A 20,840-nucleotide genomic window follows, 5' to 3' on the forward strand; every position below is an offset into this window, starting at 1 on the left:
CCCAAAATTGTGTGAAAATAAATGTTAGAAGTTAAATAAAAAAAAATAATAATAAAAATAAATAAATAAATAAAAACGTGGTGCTGAGGGGTGGGAGAACGTGCCATTTAAAGGGCAGATAGCACAGGGCGTGGGGGAAAGTCCTTGGAAAAAGTCTTATTTCCATGCTTACTGTTTGTTGAATTGTATTCCAACTTCCTGCCTGTGTGGGCTTTTCTCTCTTTTTTGTGGGAATCCAGTAGCCACGCTGTGCTTTTTCATTATCAGGATAAATAAGAAATAATTGAATGCAAATCAATTCTAGTCAAATATTTGTTGATTGCTTTACCATGTGCACGATACTATGGTAAGCCTCATTTAGATAACCAGGAATTGACTACATAATTCTTATTTTTAAACTGAGAAATTCTATCCAAAGATGAAACTACCTGGGAGTGAAGTCTTCAGCAAAACATTTCCTCCAATTACTCTGTACATTTATTTCCAACCTGACAAATGGGGGTGTGTATAATTTAAAGAAAAATCAACTCTGGGTTTCAGGAGGTTAGATTTTGAAGAAGATCAGTCTTTTCTCCTGCATTTTTCTAAATTCATTCTTAAGAAATGCTAGAGTACATTGGAGCAGGCCTACAATTAAGCTGTATTCTAGTGAGGATTCTTTACCATTCAAGTGTGCAAAGCAAAATGCCAAAATGCCTAGGGTTATAAGGGCTGTGCTTTATAAACAGAAGTGAGAGGTTTGGTTGGCATTGTAATTATTACAGGAATACATGTGATTTTCTCAGGCTGGGGAATTCTGGCATGGGAGGCTTCCTCTGCCAATGTGGCCATGACTTTGGAGGTAAGGCCTAAGGATGTGCCTGAGGTCCACAAAGGTCTAAGGACTTGGCTAGAATCCAAAGATGGATCACAACCTGGGTCTTCAGGACTGCAGACCTGCCTGGTATGATGTGTCCAAACCAGATTATTTCATATAAATTTACTGGAATTATTACATATGAGTGATTTTCCTGCCAATTTTTAAATCTAGTCCAGTTCAGTAAGCATGTATTAAGTGCCTTCAATGTGCCGAAAAACTGTGCTAGGTCCCAAGATAGAGCAAAAGCCAAGAGTCTCTGCCCTGAAGGAGCCAATACTCTCTTGTTCTGGGCATAGAACAGTTTTATACTAGCGGGTTGGCACATGTAAAAGTAGACATCTGTAATACAGGCACTAAGCTTCTTATATTGAAAAGTATACAATCTGCTATCTTCTGCTTGGGAAAATTAAAACTTACTAACTGATTATTAAAAGAAAACTCCCAATCCATTTTTATCATAGCATTCCTGTGTTGCAGAACTCTCCATGAGTACTTAGCTTCTTGTCTTGACCATCAAATAGGTTTCCTTCTATTAGGAAGGATGATAAGGTTATAAAAGTTAAATATGGTAAAGAAGGGGGTGGGAGCCTGACTTGGACACAAGGCTTTGTTTTGCTTTTTCCTGGGCTCTGTAATATTTGGCCCACATCATGGCATAATTAGAGGCAAAGGGGTCCTAGTTGGCTGGTATTCATCACCCCAATGGGCAGTACTTCCCAAGTGTGTGACCAATGCTGCTTTTGTACCAATTAGCCATGACCTTTTCTTCTAGCCTTGGGGTATGGGATTAGTCAAGACAACCAATTCTGAAATCTTTTCTTTCTAATATTAGTTTAAGCAAATTTCCATTGTAGAATTAATTGTTCTCTCAAAAGTTTTTTTTTTTTTGTTCCACTAAGCTATTAAATCTTTTGCAGAGGAATTAAGCCTAATGTTTCTAGAAACGTTAATATGGTGTGCCCTTTCCTGGATGTCCTACTTCAGAAATATCGCAGCTGCAGTGGCATTATGAGCCAGGGAAGTTGCAGCTTTAAGGTCTGTTGGAGGAGGCTCAGCACAGTGCACAATCATGTTTTTAAAGGGCATTGTCGCCTTTCAGTTGACTCCATATCATTTTACTGTGTGTGTCCTGTTCATCAGGGCCGCCGAAACAAGAGAACATGGACAGACATGGGGAAGCTATTGCTAGTGCTGCTAGAAAAACCCAGTGGCAAGGACACAGCCTCCTGTCAATGACTGGCTCTGCTGGGTCCTCGCAAATGATGAAATGAGCACTGAGATCCCTTTCAGAGAGAGGCCTGTGGCACACCAGGTGGTAAAGCAGAAGTCTCAACTGCCTGGGTGCACACCTTACCCCTCCTCACACTAACCAGCTTAGGCAAGTCACAACCTCTGAAAGGAGATAATGTTTGTAAATATCAGTCCCTCCTTTTATTTTAGCTCTCCAACTCTGCCGAGAAGTATAGGATATTTGGGATGGACCCATATAGGAAGACAGCAACATGGTTGCAGAGCCAGAGGAGCCAAGTTCAAATTTTGGCTCTGTCACTAGCTTTGGCACCTTGGGCAAATCACTAGCCTCACTTAATTTCAGCCCCTTCTTACTTTAATCTCTGCTCCTCTGAGCCTAGGAGCCCTTTTTAGGAGTAATTTAGATCATCAAATGCTCAAAATTATACTCTCAGACTTTTATACATATGTAGCACCTGGTAGCTTGCAAAAGTCTTTTCAGGTGTCGAATCTCATTTGATCCTCTAAACATGCCCATTATGCCCATTTTCCATATGGTAAAACTAGAGGTCAGAAGGGTTTAACAACTTACTCAAAGTCACGTAGACAATAAGAGGTAGGGACATGTTGAGAGCAGTCTCCTGATTCTTGTTTCATGCCATTTCTTAAATTTTGTTTGAGAACTGAGCCTTTCTGCCCATTCTTTGTAGAATTGATGATGGGGTTTACCTAACTGGCAGCATGAGAGAGGAAAGAGCCAGTGGAAGGGAATGACCATGCTTGACTTGGCTACTGCCTTACTGGTTTTTTTCGAAAGTGACTTTTCTGTCATTCCACACTCTTCTCCCTCTCCCATTCCCCCCACTGCTGTTATTTTGAATATCTTCATGTTTATAAAATGGTTGCTCTTAAAAAGCCTTGTGGGGAAAACATATTAAATACAGTTTAAAAAAATAGGTAGTTGGGGAAATTTGACAAATAGTTTTGCCATTTCTGTTTTCAATTTAATACTGGGAGAAAGAAAGTGAAAGCAAACTGCCTCCTAAGCTTGGACATCTCATTTCTTCACGGTCGTGAAAGCCTTTCACACAGTTCAATTTGAATAGGAAAGAAGGAAGCTGAGTGCAGAATCATCTTACCTTTTTGCTATCTGGAAATCATTTCCTGATTACAGAGGGCCCTGACGTCTTTGTTTGAAATGAGAAATTCCAGGCACAGCCACAAGTAATGAACTCCCTTGCCCCACTGGAGAATTTATTTATTTTTGTAATCTTCATCATCCAATGGATGGAGGTGGCAGTTTGCAGCCAGATCAGTCTCAGGGTTTTTTTGTTTATTTTTTTCTTCCAACTTACTAAAAGTTAGAATGATTATTGCTTTCTTTTTTCTCATTCCCCATGGAGTGAAATTCATGTCAGCCAATAAAATTTGTCAGCTAATTGCTTCCTGCACACTCTGGAACAGAGAAATAAAAATAACTTTTAGACAGTAAGAAGCTAACTTGTTCATAATCAGACATACAGCATTGAGTATTGTTCAAATTGTATTTCCCTAGATCAATCAGTCACTATTTATTAAGTACCTACTGTGTACCAGGCAGAGGGGTGAATTAAGTTCTGAAGTGTACGAACTGGTTGTCAGAACCATTTCTGTCCAGTTTTTCCACTAGTTATGCAAAGACTCTGGAATTGTACTCCTCTTTGGAGTCATTTGTTCTGTCTGAGAGATAAGGTGGCGATACTGGACCACTGATGGGTTAAGATAGTAGGCTATTGTTGACTAAATGTCTTTTGTGCTTTGACAATAATGTCTCTCTTGCCTTGGTACCACCTTTCAAAGGTCTAATGCTAATCTCTGCTACTCTTTCACTTCAGTTATTGGTCCTTTGACAGGACTGGATTCTATTGGTGACATCTTTTAACTCATTTCATTTCTCATCGCTTGCTGTGCTAATAATTTTTTTCTTTTGGATTTTTAAAGCTAAATTTGTGCTTAGAATTGAAAAAGTATCTCCTAAAATGACTTAATCATTTCACCTACATCCTCCTGAAGCCCTGCCCCAAATGCGATGAAGATAAAATAAGGGCTTGCTAATAAACACTTTCCACACAAACCCAGAACTGCGAGCTTCAGGTCTCCGCTTTTATTGATCAATATAAAGACGGGTTATGTACAGAATGGAGAGCCTATTCATAATAGCAATCCAACCAGGGCCATTTGAGAACAGGTATTTGTTGCATAATCTGTTTTTACTACAAGTGCATTTTATTTGATGATTTTTGTAATCAAAGTGATAAAACGAAATCATATCTTCTGGTGGGACTAACTCCTTGGCATGCTGATGAGCTTTACTTTGCATGAGAAGTAATTGACTTTCAAAAAAAGAAGAGCAGGAACACCCAACCCCCTCTTTTCAATGGAGTTACCAGGCTCTTAACCAAATAATTCCCATTACAGTCCAAGGGAATTTCATTGCACTAAAAGCACATTCAACAGGGTAAGTGAGGAATGAGGGTTTCAGCTACAGGAACGAAAGGGAACGATGTCTGAATTGAGGCCTACCATGATGCCCTTGAGAGAATGCCCATTGTGCTTCGGATTAGCAGTACGCGCAAATGTCTGTGAGATGCTGGGTGTCTTACATTCTACTTACCCAAATCGCTTGTGCATTTTCAATTGGCTACGGTGTTTATCATATACTGTCTTCCGTTCTTGGGGAGCTTGTTTAAGCCTATGAAGCAGCTGCCCCTTTTCTTAGGCCAATGAAATGGTTCTTGGGTATTGTGTGGATACCAGTTCATGTTCCTTGCTTGAGAGATGTGGTGTCTGAATAAAGGGTGCAGAAAGCAGAAAGCTAGTTCATTGTTTTGGTTTGATTTTTGTTGCTTTAACTTTCATTTCCTCGAATTCCAAGAGGCCTGGGAATGAATAATGGTTATGAAACCCTTTTATATCCATGAGATTAATAGATACATATTCTCTTTGGTAATTCTTCCCATTAATACTAATAGAAATTGCATATGTGTATCAAGAGATAAATATATCCCAACATGTTATAAAATTGTTCTGTCGACCTCCTTTAAAAATGCTGAGGGCAGTCAGGGGATGATAAGCTTAATTGGAGGGGTCACAAAGTTTGACCTTCGAGCATTCTGAAAAATATTCTGTACCACCACCTTCCCCAAACCTGGTATAGAAGTTAATGGCTCCCATGGGAGCAACTGGATATTGACAGTGCTTAGAAATCCCCACATGCTGGGTAGTCAGGTCCCTTAGTGACTTGGAAAACTTGAGAATGATAGATCTCTGCAGAGGAGACCAAGTGAAAAGGAACTGTGTTTTCACTCTCTGCTCTCCAGAAGAAAGTTGAGGCCACCCTATTTTCTTCCCCACCCTCAGTTGTTCCATCTCCATGTACTCCAGCTCTTGCTCCTTTCTTAAGTTCCTAAGATTAGGGGCCTCTTATAGTAATGTAGGTGATGTTGAGATTTTCAATGTAGCATGCTGATGTAAAGGCCATACAGACTCTCCAGGCTGTGGCACAGAACTGCTGCTCATTTGAAACACAGGATGGACAGGCCCTCATGAAAGAGAGGAACTGGTGAGGAGACAGGCAGGCTTCCCATCTCTTGGTGAAGGACTGATAGACTGAAGGTCTGTAAGAAGACATATTTTTCAGCCATGACCGATACAACACAAATTTTGTGTCTGTTGGTTATGTATTTTGCTTGGCTATACGTATTTGTTGCAGTCAGTATTACAGAGTGCAAGTTGTAAAGAAAAGGCTTCTGTTTAGGAAGTGGGCATTGTTTTGAGGGTATTGACAATGGTGTAAAAAGAAAGAAAAGAGTTTTGGTGAAACATTTTTAAAATTAACACACAGCAGAGAACAGAAGGAGCTCTGGAAATGGAGAAAACAAGCATTTGTTAAGTACCTACTGTGTGCCAGGCACTGTACTAGTGCTTTACAGTTGTTATTTCAGATGATTCTCACAACATTCCTGGGATAGAGATTTCTTTATTTTCTCCATCGTACAGCTGAGGAAACTGAGTCTAACAGATGTTAAAGGATTTGTCACCCACCTAAGAAGTTTCAGAGGCCAGATCTCCTCAACGTGTAGCATGCATGTTATTTATTCTTCTCATTATTCTAGGGCCCCTTCCCTCTGTATTATTCTGTATAATAGATGGTTACTCATTTGATGACAGCTGCAAAGAAGTCTCTTGTAGTTATTTCAGATTTAGAATGTGTGAATTAATGTGATGTTGAGGCCAAAAAACTATTCATTTGCTTAGAAAGGAAATGAAGGATAAGGATGAGACTTTGAATGAAAATCACAGGATGACTTAGACAAAATTGTATTGTTTTAGGCGCTCATCACGTGGGAGCTTTTGGATTTAATTCCATAATACCCTTCCCGTGAACCCAGGCACTGTTTCTTTCTTCATTTGTGTTTTGTTTCGTTTGTCAAAAAGAAGTGATATCTGCCAGGTTTCTGTTCTTGTTTTTTTACTTTTGGCTCTGCTTAACAGCATGAAAACAGGTAAGAGATTGTTGAGTTCACTTTCATCTCCAGTAAAACTGACTAAATGCATAATTAAAATATAACTCCAAATTTGTGAGGAGTTTAGTTGTAAGCAGAGAATGTGTTATATTGGAGTTTTCTGTTGCCATCTGGTAGAACATCTCCATACAAAATGAACTTATTTTCCCAAGTTGTATGAGATCTTAAAATGGATGTTAAAGCAGCCTAATTGCCTTCAACCTCATCTTTAAGGAACTCTGATGATGGAATCTGCTTGAGGACAGGGGCTTTCTCACTATTGCCTCTACTAACCACAGTGCCTGGCACATAAAAAGTGACGGACTGAAGTTATCTGCTGCTATTTGACAGCTTTTACTAAGTAATGTCTACAGCTCAATGTTCCTAGTTCATTTGCCATGAGACTTTAATGGGCATCATCAGTTCTGGAGAAAACCTGGACTCTTAGTGTTTGTTTCATGGGTGCTGGAATTCATTGAATTCATTGAATAGCTTAGTCCTAATTGGCCTCAAAAGTTATAACCCTTCAAAAATAGATTCTACCTAGAGTCAAGTAGATCTCTAGGAGAGCAGCTTGGTTGTAGTACTAATAGGATTTCCATAGGTATCTCCACATTGTTATTCCACTGTGAACAGCCATGACTTGTGATCATCAGCATTTTGAGGATCACAATTGTTGGGGCTGGCTTGGTCTTATCAGGAGCAAAAACGTGAAATTCATATGTGAGTTTGCCATCTGTCTTCCTGATACCTAGGAGATAATACAAGCAATCCATATCCAAGAGTTGTCTACAAATGACAAATTCATCAGGTTGTCAAAAGTAATACTGAGTTTTCTTGCTGAGATAATCCAGAGTTTGACCCTTTGGCCAGGGACAGGGCATATGCTCATTTTCAAATACCCTAAGTCTCATCCTCCAGTTATACTTGATTTGGCTAGCGATGAATAGACCTGCCAAAGGGAAGTACATGGCACAAAAAAGAGGGGCATCACTTGCTGGTAGAATAAGAAGCTGGGCATCAAGTATTATTTTCCTTTGTTGACAACAAACAATCTAACTAGAGAATTCTCCCCTCTTATTTTCAAAGGGAAAATACAAGGTACAATGGATACATTTTTGGACCATACTGAGCTGTTAGTTGAGTATAATTTGTAGAAGGTAATGCTAGAATTTAGTTTTAGTTCACAAAGAATTTTTGTTCTTAAGTCTTGCATCTTCTGCCATATTTTTTCTTATCTTTCCTCTTTAGTTCTTGCAACTTTATATATTTGTTGGGCATTTCTACAGGTGGTACCAAACAATTTTCTTGGAAACTAATCCATGCTTTTCGAAGAAGGGGCAGAGAAAAATTGTGTTTTTTTTTAAAAGGGGGGATTTATTGCTACTCACTATATATATAAAACAAATAGTCAATAAACATTTATTAAGCCCCTCCTATGTGCCAAATTCTCTGCTAAGCTAAGACCATAGTTTATGTGTAGTATCAGTATTTAACTGTGTGCATTTGTTGCTGCCTTATAAGGTGCATAATTTTAAGCAGAGTTCTAATTTATGGAATACTGTCTTGGATTCAGGCTAGACCAAGCTCACTCATTAAATAATTTGTGATTCAGTACAGTAGAAATGCAGTAACTCCTTCCCCATCTGAAACGGAATTATTTGGCAGTCTTATCTGAGCAGACCCCAGCCACAACTTCAGAAATAAGCCACAAGGGTTCCCACGTAGTTGAAATGGGGGGTCAGAAAGTCTATGTGTTTTACTCATGGGAAAGGCCCTAATGCAGGGCCCGTTTACTGTCATTTTTGGCAGTGCTAACAAGCTTGGCTAGCCGGTTTCCCATCCCACAGCATATTAAAAACCACAAATTAGAATAGGGGAGATGGGCTGTAAGAGACAGGCATGCCAATTAGCAGTGAGAAGTGAATGTTCTTAGCAAAGGAGGAAGGATAAGAACTAAGAACAGAAGGAAGAACTCAGAAAGCACAGCCTTTTGGGAATAGAACACTGTATACACCTGGATAGGCCTCCAGGGCATTGCTCTAGTTAGGGCTCAGTTGAATAATTGACATCGTGATGACCTAGGGTCATTAAGAAACAGGTATGTTACGTTTCAGATTTTCTGTTTCAAAAGCCAGGGAAGTATGTGATACATTCAATAAAGAGTTCTACCCAAAGTGGATAAATCATAGTTTAGTGCTTAAATGTGCCAAGCCTTCAACTCTCCCACAAACATGGCTCTCCAGAATGCTTGATTTCCCAAGGGCTCTGGAATACTAAGGCTGGTCTGGATATTTTGAAAAGCTTGTACTAAGCTTATTTGTGTTATTGAATTAATGTACTTGTTTTTAGATCTCATCTTATTTCTCCCAAGTAGCTTTGCTAGCATTAGGAATTTTAAATACACGCACACATGCATGCATGCATTTAGGGTTGTATGTGCGTGCACATGCAACATGACAGACATACTTGAGCATAATTTCTTTAGCAAGATGTGAATTCGATACCTTTGTTGTCTTTGTTGGACAGTTCACACAGGAGCAGAAGAAATATTTGTTTCTGCAAAATATTGCAATGTATTAAGATCACATCATGAATAATTCAGTCTCTTAAGAAATTTTCCTGAGACACTGATGTCTGAAGAACCATCTCTCTTTTACTGCGCTGATAAAATTGCATCCAACTTGCCACTCACTCCACCATTCATAATAAGTCAATTTAAAAAACAAAATAAAACACTCGAATAATGATACTAACAATAACATTTATATAGCACTTTTAGGTTTGCTGTTTAATATCCTCATTTTTACAGATGGGAAAAACTGAGGCTCAGAGAAGTTAAATATCTTGCCCAGGGTCACACAGCTAACATGTAGAGGAGGTGGGATTCACACCAAGGTCTTCTAAGGAGGCCTGGAGTCAGGAAGATCTGAGGTCAGATTCAGCCTCAGACATTTACCAGCTGTGTGACCCTGGGCAAGTCACTTCACCTCTGCCTCAGTTTACTCACCTGTAAAACGGGGGCAATAATAGCACCAGGTTACCTCCCAGGATCATTGTGAAGATCAAATGAGATATATTTGTGAAGTGCCTGACACATAGTCAGCACTATATAAATGGCAGCTCTTATTATTCCTGTCTACCATGCTTTGCAGAGGTATCTCAAATGCTAGCTTCATCTTTTAAAATTGTTTATCTACATGTGGCACTTTGCTAGACACTGTATGGTTTTACTTCGCTGATATACTTATTTTTAGTTAGTTTTGTGATACATATTAAGCAACACATTTTCACATTGGCTGTGTTAAAAAAGGCAGATCTGCAACTTGAGCCCATGCTGTGTTAGGAAGTGGATGCATTATTGATCCTCTGGAATTGTGCTTGATCAGAGTTCCAAAGTCTTTCAAAGTTGTTTGTCTTTACAACATTGTCATTATTGTGTGAATTGTAAAAAAAAAAAAATTCAGATATGGAATTCAATGGGAATCAGTGTCATGTCTTATATAAATTCAAAAACTCAATTTCACACATCTAGAATAAGAAAAAAATAGTTAGACAAGCATTCCTCTTGGGAGATTTAGGAGGATGCCAGGCTCCATATAAATGAATGTAGTGACAGGATAAGTAGAAAAACTAATTCACTCTTCCTTATGTAATAGCATCTCTTCTGGTCTATCCCCCAACTTTCATTTGCAGGATGGCTTCCAAGGGGAACATTTAGCCCATGTTCAAGGTCCCTCAGTGGGTCCGTACTCCTGAAACTAAAGTTCACAAGCCCCACCAGCGTGTTTACCTTTACTGTAGTCAGCAAGAAGTGTTCACTGAACTGGTGGAGTAGGAGCAGTAGTGACAAAACACCTCCCCCCATAAATCTGGAGTGTACTCTCCTATAAATGCACCCAAGGTCAATGGGAGGAATGGACACAAGAACAAAGATACATGACTGGGGAACCCATATGGCCATAGCACATACATACCAAGAAAAGCTGCTTAGACTTGCAAAGTAGAAGAGCCTTTGATGTCTTCATGGGCCATCCAATCATTCCTGGATGAGTTGTTGCTACGAGCTAGCTTTGGCCTGCCCCTGTGCTGGGCAAGGGACTCTGTAGCTTTCCTGCTCTTCACTGTCTCCAACTTTGAAATCAACTGAACTTCTGACCAAGATACTGCTAGAATCTTTAGTAAAGAACTGGAACCCACATCCTCAGATCATCAGTGATCTTGGCTCTGGGCCCTGCCACGTCCCAAGCAGGATTCTAGCTCCTGACACCATACCCCATATACTGTTCTCTAACTCTACAACTGGATTTCTTAGAAAGGTTAATTCCGGAAGCCATGTCCTTGTAGTAGTGCACAGACTGCATGTGAACTCGTTTCCTACTGCCATGCAAGATGCTACAAGATGCCATTGCTCATAAGATGAGGAGTAAGATCCCCTTCCAGCTTGCTGTTCTTTAGAGAAGGTACAAGGCAAAGTGAATACGGAACTCTCAAGAGCTGGTTTTCCTCCATATTGGCCCTACACTGACTCTACAGCTCTCTTCCACTGCTTTTAAACTCTTCCTGACACTGTCCTTGCCAAGAAGCAAGTCCATCTTCTCTGCCAGTATTAATGTTTTCTGGCCTTTCCATAAACAAATATTCCAGTCAAAGTCTGATGGAGTATACCTTTACATCTCATTGTCCCTATTACCTGTCCCCTACATCCTCTAATTTCATCAAATGAATTGGAATGTGGGGATAATTCAGTTGATTGGGGTCTCTTGGTAAAACCCTAAACCCTTTCACCCCCCTGTCCCCTAAAACTTAGATGCCTGGGTAGATCTGTGGTCTGTAGTAATTAATCATCTCCACCAGTTCAAATCATGCCTTCCTATCCTATACCCGTCTATAAATCTTCCACATTCTCCCAGTGTCATTCAGTGGTTCTTTTAAAGTTTTGAGGGTGCTAGTGTAATACTGCCCCTACCTACCTTTCCTGTTTTCACTACATGAATCTCCTTTTCTAGTCATACATGTTTTTAGGATGTCTAGTATTCCATTCTTCATGGTGCCAGTCAAAATCAATAACATGTTGCCCTCTATTTATACCCACCATGAGTCTTTGCATTGTTCTGTAGATCACATGCAATTTTGGTTCTTTTAAGATTCTCATGCCCCATGAATAAAGCCACATTGCATCACCAAGAAAATATCAATGTTAAATATGAGCTTTGCTTGTGAGCTTTGAAAACACCATACTGTTGCCCGGCCTCTTAAAACATGTCCTTAGAATGATTGGGCTTGCCAATCATTCTGCCCAACACAAGAGCTGTATCAGAAATGAAGATGAATTGGCTTCTGAGAGGCCTTCTCATTACAGACTCCAGCTCTTACCAGATCACTGAGCCCTTGCCACACAGGAACAGTTGTGCCAAATGCTGCCACAAGACAACAAGTTGAGGCAAACACTGTTTTATACACAAGTTCTCCCTTAGCTGTTTCTTTATTGGGCAGAGCCTTGAAAGAAAGACACCTAAGTATATGTCCTTTCCCATAAGTCTCCTCTTCTATAGGATATGTATCACCAGTTTCTGATCTCAAGATCATTTAAAATACTGGTGCCCTTCTTTTGATGTTCTGTAACTTATCAATGTCCTTTCCTAAAAAGTGATTCTCAGAGTACAAAGGCACTGTCTTCTCATAGTCCTCTAATTGTTGGGAAATTTGTCCTTACATCAAGTCTAAATCTGCCATGGTTCAACTTCCATTCCACCTATTGTTCCTATTTCTGCCTTCTGGGGATAAGAAGAGCAAATCTAATTTCTCCACTAACATGAAAGCAGTTTGAATACTGAAGACAAGAGTCATATCCTCTTAAGTCTTCTCCAGACTAGACATCCCAAGTTCCTTCAAATGACTTGTCTATGGCATGATCTCTAACAGTTAAATGGATTTGAATTGATTGAATGGATGGACCCATTAATGGTTCCATGTCATCTTAAAAAGAAGTCTCCAGTAGAATGCCCCAGGAATCAGTTGTTAGGCAAGTGTTCTAGACTATTTTTATTCCTTTGATAAGGGCCCAAGTCAGATTTTCAAGATGACAAAAAGCTGTATGGGATAGCTAACACTAATGAGATGACAGAGGGTCTTGACAAGACTAACTATTCTACTAAGGCTAATAAACATTAAAGTTAGGTTCTCCCATCTGAGACTCGATTTTCTCATCTCTTAAATGGGGATGATGATAATGCCTACTTCACAGGGCTTGAAGAAGACCTCCAAGACTGTGTGATGAAGTCTCATTTCACAAAGCCCCTTTTCATAAGTTAGCCAGGCCATGGAGCAGATTGGGGGAAGTTCTGGTCTTCTCTGAACCAAATCACTGGGGCCTGGCCTCAGTTCTGCTGCCATGGTATGCAGCTTTAATGTCATCCTGTGAGAGTAAAGCAAAATGCTTATGTTTGGGTATGCCCTAACAAATAAATACTAGGACTATAAATTCCCACGACCATAAGCAGTGTTTAATATAGCTACCAAAGAGATCCAAATAGGTCTCCAGTGTTAAGAAAGCTGATACAAAGATGTCATACTCTAGCTTGGAAGAGTTATTTACAAATATTTTTGAAATGTTCACTCTTACAAAGAGGTATTTCAAAACCCTTATCTAATGAGGTGAAAAAAAGTTTAGTTTACCATTTGAAATCAATGTAATTGTATCTGTCTGACCCTGGAAAAATTAATACTTTTTCTTGCCATTTCGTTGGGCTGCCTCCACCCTCTGACCTCTGGAAATAGTTTGTCCCTACCTAGTTATTGGGCTCTTTTGAAGGAGAAGTCAACAGAAGCCTTTCTTAATGCCTTCCTCTCGCTGTGGTAACTTTATGTCCCATACCAGCAGCTAACTAGGTTGCTTGAACATACTATTACAGACCTGGTTAATCTATAATTCAGCAGGTTCTTGGCTTCCAAGTTACCTTATTGACATGCCTGAAGAAAGTGGATGGAACTAATTAACACTCAGCATTATGAAATAGGAAGAATTAAATAAAGCAGCTCCAATATTAAATTCCGACCCCTATGAAGATATTCCCTTTAGTTATGGGGATTTGGAAATGATGGACAGGCTAAACCAAAACTCATAATCCTATTACAGTCTCCTACACCCACCTAATAAGCTTAAAAAGCTTTTCTTTACAGTTGGTGATATTACCATCTTCCTCGAGGCTTTTTTTAATACAGCTTATATATTCTTTACAGTATCTACTAAATACTTTATTACTGAGAATGGCACAAAGACAGCTATAGAAAGTGTGTGTAGTAGTGATGCACTTGGACTGTAAGAATACCTTTGGCCTCTAGGAACCTCAAATTACTAGTATGAGAAGACAGCTTTTTATGAGGGAAAGAAGCAACCTGCTTCACTAAGGTGGAGCTTGTAAAGAGAGGGGTGTGGGGTGTGTGTGTGTGTGTGTGTGTGTGTGTGTGTGTGCGCGCGTGTGTGTGTGTGTGTGTGTGTGTGTGTGTGTGTGTGTGTGTGTGTGATGCAGATATGGAACCCTTTGAAATGTTTTCAAGTAAGTAAGTCTCGTTTCCTTCTCTGTGCTCACGTATCTTTGCGGCGCCCCCTTCTTGCTCCCTGCCGACTAGATTGTCTCCTACAGCCTTTGGCTAGTCCTTTCTATGAAAATAGTTCTATCTCTTGACATTTGCTATTTCCAAAAAACAAACCAACCTGGAAGTCTGCCTTATAGGATGAGGACAAGACTGAGGAGCCAAGTTGGTGGCTTGGAATAATGAGCCTATTTTCAGACTAGCTGTGAGGTTCATGTGAATTAATTAACCCCTTATGAACATTTGTCTGACATGCCTAGTTCTCATTCAGTTCAATGAGTTTTGTAATTCTCATTTAACTAAATTGTGCTCAAACTCTTTCTATCCTGACAGTGAGAAAGCTTCTTCTTTGCTGTAAATCATTTGAAGTTGTTTATGATTTATACTTGTCTATTTGTCTTCCACATGTATGGGTTCAGGTTGGTAGTGTTAATAGTATTTTTAGTTTGCTAATTGTAGACTGTATTCTGGAGTTTGAGGAGCCTTATATGGGCAGAGGCCTGCAATGAGTAAAAAAAAAATCTGATGTTTTCATGAGTGGAGTTAGGACTCCAAATATTGTCTTATCACATTAAGCAAAATGCACTCAATTATGTTTATTGAAGAACAGGTGAATGTTTCTCCACATAAAAGCTCAGTGACACCTAATTAATGAATGATGTCCCTGGTACAATGATGAGAAAGCAGAGGAACCTGGAAGAAGACAGTAGTGATGCCATAGTGCTCTGGTAGCTGAAGCAGGAAAGAGTAAGGGGCATGTTATCGTGCTTAGTGACTTCATCAGCCCTCATATGTTCAATGACTAATTCTATATAGATGATTCATATATACATATGTGTTACATGTGTGTATGTGTACATACACACACCTATACACATTCAGGCCCAGTCTCTTTCCTGACAAATGATGAAACATGCTATTCACCTTCTGATAAAGAGGCTGAGACTAAGAGTGTAGATTGAAGCATAATTTTCAAACATGACCAAAGTGGATGCCTTCCTTGACTATACACTTGTGTAGCAGCGTTTTTGTTTTTCTTTTTTTCTTAATTAGAGTGGGGGGTATAGGACGAGAGGGAGTGATGGTGGATTTCTGCTTTTTGAAAAATTGCTGTAATTTTTATAGTGCATACACGAAGAAGTTGCTTGCAAAATCATTTGGGAGATAGGCTACTACCATTTGAAGGTGGGAGGGAGTCAGGGAGTCAGGAAAGGTTTCATGCACAAGACAGTGCCTAAGCTATATCTTACAAGAGGAGGAGGAGATTGGCATTTCCTTATCCAGGATTGAAACTCAGAGGAAAGACTGAAATTAAGCGTGTAGACCTTTGAATAATGTGCATAGAGAAGATAGTTGGACACATGGGAGCTGATGAGGTTATTGCAAGGGAGTATAGAGAGAGAGAAGAGGGCCCAGGGAAGAACCTGTGCTTAGTCAAGGTGTCCCAAAAGCCTTAGTGCAGTTCTAAGCTACTAAAAACTTAATGCAGATACTGCAAGTCTTTGTATGCACAAGCTTATATACAAGCATTGTATTCTTTAATGGTGAGGGTAATTTCATTTTTTCTCTGTATTCCTAGTGCCTAGCACACAGCAGGTGCTTAATAATTGTTGCTTGATGGGCACCCATACTGTCCATGAGCTTTTTAATGTCATTATTGTCACTATCCATGCTCATAGTTATGTTGGCATCAACAAGGAAGAGGAATATACCCCACGAAAACTAGTCATTGGTGAATTTAGGGCTTTGTGTGATGTAAGTCTGAGATAGAGCTTGTCTCAGACATAATAGCATGGCAGCAAAAGCAGTGGAGCAGCATGGGTCATGGTCCAGGCTTTAGCATCAGCTGCCCATGTGAACTTGGCCAGGTTTGTACATGGTTCTGAATGAAGACGGTTCCAAAAGAGGAGCTCCAACAAAGTGTTGGCCAATGGCAGAGTCACTGCACGAGTGGCGTCTGTTCCCCATAACTGATCGAGATGCTTAAGTTGTGGTGTGGTTGTTTTTCAAAATCAGTCTTCTTACTTGGCTATTCTGGTCTATGCAGTGGTTAATTCCAAAGGACTCATGATGGAAAAAATGCCATCCACCTCCAGAGAGACAACTGGCGAGCTCTGAGTGTGAATTGCACACTTTTCTCACTTTATTTTTCTTGCTTTTGCTTGAAACATGGCTAATGTGGAAATAGGTTTTACATGATGTCACATGTAATTGATATCTTATTGCTTGCCTTCTCAGTGGGTGAGGAGGGGCTGGGAGAGAGGGAGACAATTTAGAACTCAAAATTGAAAAAGGAAAGAGGTACGCAAGATGGCTCAGTGGATAGAGCACCAGCCCTGGAGTCAGGAGGACCTGAGTTCAAATCTGGTCACAGACACTTACTGGCTGTGTGACCCTGGGCAAGTCACTTAACTCTGATAGTCTCCAAAAATGCTAAAAAAAATAATAAATTGGGATACACATTTTCTCTCTCACACACACACACACACACACACACACACCACACACACGCACACACACACACACACACACACACACTTCATCAATGTAAAAAAAGTGTCAGTCTTCTTACCCCTGTAGTCTACCTAGCTACAGAGCTGATATTCCTAAAATGCAGATCAGCCATCCATCAATGGCTCCCTATTTGCTTCTAGGATAAAACACAAAATTCTCATTCTGGTGTTTAAAGCTCTGTATGTAATCTGCCTCCCTGCAATCTTGCTGGTCTCATTTCATAATTACTTTCCTTCATGTTCTGTTCCACTTAAGCTGGCCTAATAGCTGTTCCCTGCATCTTCTACCTCTATGCTCTTGCAGAGACTGTCCTAAATGTCTGAGATGCTTTCCCTCCTCACCTCCTCCTCTTAAAATCCCCATCTTCTTTTAAAGCATATCTCAGGTGCCACCTTCCCTATGAATCTTTTCTTGATCTTTTAGACACACACACGCACACACACACACACACACACACACTCATTCACTCACACGCCTGTTAATGCTTTCACCATCTTAAAACTCCTTTGTATTTATCTGTGTATCTGTTATAGTATCCCCCCAAACTCTTAAATAAACTCCTCGAGAGCTGGGCCTTTTTCATTTTTGCTCTTCTTATACCAAGCACATGTCACTCAATAGGTATTCAATAATAAAGTTATTGTTGAATTTATAGTTATGTTTCCTAATAACAAAAGAGTAGGAATGTTTAGAATCCACAGGTGTCCAGTTAGAGCTCTTATTACTTAACCAGATCCAAGACTTGAAAAAAAGATCCAACTCTGAATTGTAACTCACCCCCTAAAGTGGAAGACTAGAAGAAACCTACATAAAAAGTTGAATTCATTCTCCACCACCTAAAAACCCTCTCCTGAAATACCACTCAAATCTCCCTTCTATTCCCATGTATCTCCCCCACACACACACACACACACCATGCTCCTCAGACCCAGGAAAAAAATCAATCATCAATCAATCAATAGACAGCCATGCTGGAGAGCAGGAATTATACTTTCGAACCACCAAGAAAAAATTCAAACTATTTTGTCCTTCAGAAATAATGGGGGAGTAGTGTTCCAACTCTGGTTCCACCATTGTGCTGCTCAAATCCTGGTCTGACCCATTAACAGCTTATGCTGAGGACTTGTGGTCACTGAACCCAGCACTGCCCTTCTGCATCCGAAGGGGAGATCAGGTGCACTACAGTGAGCTGGCCTGTCTGGCTGCCAGACTGTGTTGGTGTTTGGGCTCATGTTTTATTTGAGCATCAAGCTAGGTTCAAGACTTATGCATTGCGTCTCTCACCTTGGATTTCTATGGGAGTGGTTATGGTACAATAATTCTTTGAAGATGCGTTGTCTATGAACTTAACCTGCATAGGATTAAGTTTGCCGAATCTGGAAAGTTTTGAAAGTTATTCCCTTATTCTCCTCCTAGACTCCCCAAAAGATGGTTGTTCCTGTTCTTTTTCTGTTAGCATAGCTAAGTGAATGATTCTAGTTTTGTATGTTATAGATTTGTAGATATAAAAGAAGCAGAAGGGAATTGTGATATTCCAAGGGACAACTGCATCCCTAGTCTAATGTCGTGATAGGCCTTCACCTCAGAGCTATTGTGTGCTAGGCTTGATTTCAAGGGGCCCTGCTTCGATCTTGTCCCCACCGTACATTTTTGCTCTAAGGAATGTGTCAAATGTATTCATTTGGACCAAAGGAACAGGAGAGGAAAAAAATATTAAGGTGACCTTGAGATGATCAACAAACTTAAAAACTGCCTGGAAACAAAGATTATATACACTCGATAGAGATGCCTGCCAAATCATGTGCAAATATACACACATACCCTTATTGCTTAATACGCTTTAGTTTAGCCCTTTGGGAAATCCCAGGAGGGATGATAGAAGAATCTACAGTGTATGAAATAAGATGTTTAATCTAAACCTGTTACATGTTGGAGGTAGGCAACAATTTGGTCTGAGCTGATTTGCAGAAGGAGTATAAAAGCTGGAAACTCAGCTGGACAGCCTTCCTGCTGTGACTGGCCTTCAACACATGCTTGCACTGGTATTTAGATGCCATGGCCCTGTGGTCAGATCGTTGAGGCTTAGAAGCTGCTGCTCAGAGCGCAACTCTCCTTCCTAGCTTAGCAGGAACTATGGGAAGGCTCTCAAGCTGAAGGGTCATTAGGTCAGTCAGTAAGGCTGTCAATCAGAGCAAGCTGCCAGGGGAATCCATTTTTTCCCCCTGGAGGGAATTGAAGTGAGATTGTACCACTTAGGATCCTGCTGCATTCTGGGCCCTCCCACACTCCCAGCTGCTCTGTCGGAGAGTTGCAGCTGCCAGAGGGTGCAATGCAAGGTCACCATGCCCTGAGGGGGAGCCTGTGCCTACTGCCACTTAGAAGTGGCTGCTGCTGGCCTCCTCTTCATCAGCATCATTACCTGTGTGTGTGGCTCGTTCTGGTGCCCTCTGGGACCTTACAAGCTTTTTGATGGTGCTCTGCTAGCACTAGCTTCCAATCACGTAGCAGCAACAGGGCTAGAGAGGGTTCTGGGATCCCCAAGACTCCGTAGGAGCCGAGCTAGCATGCATGTAGCATTCTACCCATGCCCTTCTCCCCGCTAAGCCTGGAACAGTGAACAGTCAATACAAAGAGGCCTCTTTTCTACTAGCAAAGTGACAGAAGTTTACATTTTTAAAGTCATTGTGGCAAGCAGGCCTGGGAAGTTGTTATTGATTATTTGAGGACGATGAGATGTCTACAGTTTGTTTTAACTTATCACTAAGCCTCATCATATGTAGAAATTTTGTAATAATGAGGCTCTTAACGAGGATCACAGACAGAGGTGCATAGAAATATCAAAAGTATTAAATGAGCGCAATGGCTCGTTGGAGTAAGTTGCATATTTTGTAGTATGTGAAAGAAATTGAGAAGGCTTGGCTTTATCAAATCTTATGCTTAGAAAGACAGAGTTGTATATCAAATGAATGTGAAGCTAGGGAGCCCTGGATTTATTCTCCTCTCAGATACTTACTCTTCGTGGGATCCTGGGCAGTTAACTTCTCTGAAACCCCATCTTTCCATCTTGGGTTTGTTGTGAGCATCAAACAAGGTTAATATATGTAAATCACTTTGCAAACCTTAAAACATTCCATAAATATTAGCTCCACTTCTTATTAAATAAATAACATTATATTTAGCATTAGAAAAATCAGTTCATATCTGCAAAGCATTTTGGATATTAACATTCTGGCTATATTCATGTGACCCTAAGAAAAAAGTCAAATAAAAATAACAAATATCAACCCAATCAGACTTGCTGTGTAGCTAAACAAATCAGTTCTGTAGGAATCAACCCTAAGATAGACCAAAGGTATCATTTGCCTGAGAAACAGTGAAGCCATTGACTAGAAACAGGTTGATAAAATTCTGTTAGCACATAACATAATTGAAGCTCACTATAGCTTAGTTCAGGGGTGGGGAAACCTGTGGCCTTCTAAATCCTTAGGGATCCAGAATCCAAATTTCAGTCAAAAGACCTCACTTAAGGATTTAGAAGGCCGCAGATTCCCCACCCCTGGTATAGTTGCTAACTGTCTGACATTGGAGTCAGAAAGGCTACTTCTGGCACATACTAGCTGGGTGAGCTTGGGCAAATAATTTAACCTCTCAATCTCCCAAGCAATCCTCTAAGGCACAGGGTTGCAGCTGAGTTGCAGGTCGGCATCAGTGGTGGGATTTTCTACATTGCAAATTCCTATTTGGATAAAATCACCAAAAATAGACCTCTTTAAATAGCTACGTAAGGGAAAATGGACGTCATGTTGTCTATTGATATTTTTATTAATATCATTTAAGTCCGAGTAGTACTTATAAATCTTTGCTTTCTTTTCATATCAGAATCATTTCTTCATAAAACCATCCCCTTTCAGAAAGCAGATTTAGACAGCCGCCCTATTCCATTAAACATAAGGTGCTTTTACTTCCAGGTGGCATCTATTAGGACAAACATCATGAAAAGGCCACTGACCGAAATGTTGATTCCCTAGCTGACACCTGGAAGAAAAATCAACTTATGTTTAATGGAATAGACTGTCTAAATCCCTGTTTTGAGAAGA

General features: G+C 40.2%; 1 protein-coding gene and 1 pseudogene across 7 annotated transcripts in view; both read left to right on the top strand.

Moving 5' to 3' along the window:
• Window positions 1–20,840, top strand: part of DIAPH2 (diaphanous related formin 2) — a 1,011,052-nt gene that overhangs the window by 793,852 nt on the left and 196,360 nt on the right. The gene's annotated exons all lie outside the window — the stretch shown is intronic.
• The window catches only part of LOC140515778 (eukaryotic translation initiation factor 2D pseudogene), a 46,156-nt pseudogene continuing 25,316 nt past the window's right edge, over window positions 1–20,840 (top strand).

The sequence above is a fragment of the Notamacropus eugenii genome, chromosome X (genome assembly GCF_028372415.1).
Source record: "Notamacropus eugenii isolate mMacEug1 chromosome X, mMacEug1.pri_v2, whole genome shotgun sequence".
Classification (NCBI taxonomy): Eukaryota; Metazoa; Chordata; class Mammalia; order Diprotodontia; family Macropodidae; genus Notamacropus; species Notamacropus eugenii.